Raw genomic sequence first — 3,806 nt, forward strand, 5'->3', positions numbered from 1 at the left:
ATATATACACATATGTGTGTATATATATATATGTATGTATGTGTGTATATATATATATGTGTGTGTATGTGTCTATATGTATGTATGAGGGGCCGTTAGGGACATTATTCAGAATTACCTCTTACATACACTACTGAAATGCTCTCACGTAAACAACTGAAATCTTTTTCTTTTATACACACTACTGAAACACTCTTATAAACACTACTGAAATGCTCTGACATACGCTACCGAAACACTCTTATAAACACTACTGAAACACTCTTATAAACACTACTGAAACGCTCTTATAAACACTACTGAAACACTCTTATAAACACTACTGAAACACTCTTATAAACACTACTGAAACACTCTTACAAACACTACTGAAACACCGTTATATACACTACTGAAACACTCTTATAAACACTACTGAAACACTCTTATAAACACTACTGAAACACTCTTATAAACACTACTGAAACGCTCTTATAAACACTACTGAAGCACTCTTATAAACACTACTGAAACACTCTTATAAAACACTACTGAAACACTCTTATAAACACTACTGAAACACTCTTATAAACACTACTGAAACACTCTTACATACACTACTGAAACAGTCTTATAAACACTACTGAAACACTCTTACATACACTACTGAAACACTCTTATAAACACTACTGAAGCGCTCTTATAAACACTACTGAAACACTCTTACATACACTACTGAAACACTCTTATAAACACTACTGAAACACTCTTATAAACACTACTGAAACGCTCTTATAAACACTACTGAAACACTCTTATAAACACTACTGAAACACTCTTACATACACTACTGAAACACTCTTATAAACACTCTTATAAACACTACTGAAATGTTTTTGTCTCAAGCACACACCTGGAATTATTTTTCACTAGTATGTATAAACGGATTTCACCTGTGTGTGTGTGTGTGCTTTTTACACATGTGTGTGAGGGACAACAATTTCAGTAGTGTGTGTGCAAAGATTTCAGTTATGTGTATGAGCGCATCTTACCATTGTATATACGAGCATTTTACCACTATGTGTAAGAGCATCTTACTAGTGTGACAAGGCGTGGGGGAAACAAGGCGCGTAGACAGGGGGCAGTAGGGAGGCTTCCCTGCTGCCATGTTATGGTATATAAATAATAAGGCATAGGGAACCTTTTTTGAGCAAAAAAAAAAAAAGGATATTTAATGTTTATGTGAAATTTATTGAATATTCCAATTAATATATTTGTGTGCAGAGAAGTTCCATGAATCCAGAGGTTGTTTATTCCGTCTTTGTTGAAATGGTCATGCAGCTGTGTGGTGACTCTGAAATAAGAATGTAACAATCAGATCACATGAAAACAGTTAAGACAATATAAGTCATACAGGGAAATGCATTTGTAGACAATATGATTTGCCTGAGCGGCTAGGGGACACCAAAAAATGAATTAAAAAAGACAGATTGAAAATAATAATACAAAAAAAAATTTTTTTCAGCGGGCCGGATGTTGGACTTTGGCGGGCCGTAGTTTGGGGACCCTTTATCTAGTCGATAGAAAAGAGCTAAATAAATGCAATCCATTATCATTAGTATATGATTAGCTACTGACGTAACACGACGTGACTCACATTTCGACATGTTACCATTGTAGCTCACTACAATGCCATGTTGTCTTACATTTCGTGTGATTCAACAATCATTTAGAAATAAATAATGTCTAATGACATTTTCCTCCTTTTGCCCCGATGTCCATGAACTGAAACGTTGCATGTGTGCGGTGCAACCTCGCAATGGAACGAGTGCTCCAGGCTGCTTGGCTGTCGGGACGAGAAAGGCACCGCTGTGTGGCCGCTCAGGTGCCGCGTCCTGCGGGGGAGACCCATGGCGGCAGCGCGACCCTTGTTGCATTGAAAGTGTTCTTATATTCTCCGCTGAAGCCCTCAAATTATGAAGTGGAGCTCCCGCCTCGGTTAAGCTACTTGTCGGCAGACATTTTGTCCACAACTTGGCTTTAAAAAAAAAAAAAAAAAACTTGTCTGAAAAGGGGCGGGGATTATACCGGAACCGGAATGCAACATCGCTCACACACACTAGTAAGATGCTCTTACACATAGTGGTAAAATGCTCGTATACACAATGGTAAGATGCGCTCATACACGTAACTGAAATCTTTGCACACACACTACTGAAATTGTTGTCCCTCACACACATGTGTAAAAAGCACACACACACAGGTGAAATCCGTTTATACATACCAGTGAAAAATAATTCCAGGTGTGTGCGTGAGACAAAAACATTTCAGTAGTGTTTATAAGAGTGTTTCAGTAGTGTATGTAAGAATGTTTCAGTAGTGTTTATAAGAGCATTTCAGTAGTGTTTATAAGAGTGTTTCAGTAGTGTATATAAGAGTGTTTCAGTAGTGTTTATAAGAGTGTTTCAGTAGTGTATGTAAGAGCATTTCAGTAGTGTTTATAAGAGTGTTTCAGTAGGGTGTGTGAGAGAAAAACATTTCAGTTGTTTATATGAGAGCATTTCAGTAGTGTATGTAAGAGCATTTCAGTAGTGTTTATAAGAGTGTTTCAGTAGTGTGTATGAAAGAAAAATATTTCAGTTGTTTACGTGAGAGCATTTCAGTAGTGTATGTAAGAGGTAATTCTGAATAATGTCCCTAACGGCCCCTCATATGTATGTATGGATGCGTATACAGTATATGTGTATGGTATATGCGTATATATATGTATGTATGTATATATGTGTGTATACAGGATATGTATATGTATATATGTATGTATTTATATACAGTATATATGTATATGTGTGTATGTACATGTGTATATACTAGGGATGTCCGATAATATCGGCCTGCCGATATTATCGGCCGATAAACGCGTTAAAATGTAATATCGGAAATTATCGGTATCGTTTTTTTTATTATCTGTATCGTTTTTTTTATTTTTTATTTTTATTAAATCAACATAAAAAACACAAGATACACTTACGATTAGTGCACCAACCCAAAAAACCTCCCTCACCCCATTTCTTTCTGTTATCAATATTCTGGTTCCTACATTATATATCAATATATATCAATACAGTCTGCAAGGGATACAGTCTGTAAGCACACATGATTGTGCGTGCTGTTGGTCCACTAATAGTACTAACCTTTAACAGTTAATTTTACTCATTTTTATTAATTACTAGTTTCTATGTAACTGTTTTTATATTGTTTTACTTTCTTTTTTATTCAAGAAAATGTTTTTAATTTAGTTATCTTATTTTATAAAATTTTTTAAAAAGTACCTTATCTTCACCAAACATGGTTGTCCAAATTAGGCATAATAATGTGTTAATTCCACGACTGCATATATCGGCTGATATCGGTATCGGTTGATATCGGTATCGGTAATTAAAGAGTTGGACAATATCGGAATATCGGATATCGGCAAAAAGCCATTATCGGACATCCCTTGTATATACATATGTATATATGTCCATACAGTATGTGTGTGTGTGTGTGTGTGTGTGTATATATATATATATATATATATATATATATATATATATATATATATATATATATATATATATATATATATATATATATATATATATATATATATATATATATATATATATATATTTATATATATATGTGTATATATAATATATATGTGTGTATGCATATATATACGTATATATACGGCAAAAAGCCATTATCGGACATCCCTTGTATATACATATGTATATATGTCCATACAGTATGTGTGTGTGTGTGTGTGTGTATGTATATATATATAT

General features: G+C 34.1%; 1 long non-coding RNA gene across 1 annotated transcript; it reads right to left on the bottom strand.

Annotated features, from left to right (window-relative positions):
* Nucleotides 1-1,209: 1,209 nt before the first annotated feature.
* LOC133651703 (uncharacterized) lies at nt 1,210-2,067 on the bottom strand. Its single transcript, XR_009826480.1, has 2 exons — nt 1,686-2,067; nt 1,210-1,333 (listed from the first exon to the last, which is right to left on the bottom strand). It is a non-coding gene; the product is annotated as an uncharacterized LOC133651703 (long non-coding RNA).
* Nucleotides 2,068-3,806: the final 1,739 nt, after the last annotated feature.

Source organism: Entelurus aequoreus, linkage group LG06 (genome assembly GCF_033978785.1).
Source record: "Entelurus aequoreus isolate RoL-2023_Sb linkage group LG06, RoL_Eaeq_v1.1, whole genome shotgun sequence".
Lineage (NCBI taxonomy): Eukaryota > Metazoa > Chordata > Actinopteri > Syngnathiformes > Syngnathidae > Entelurus > Entelurus aequoreus.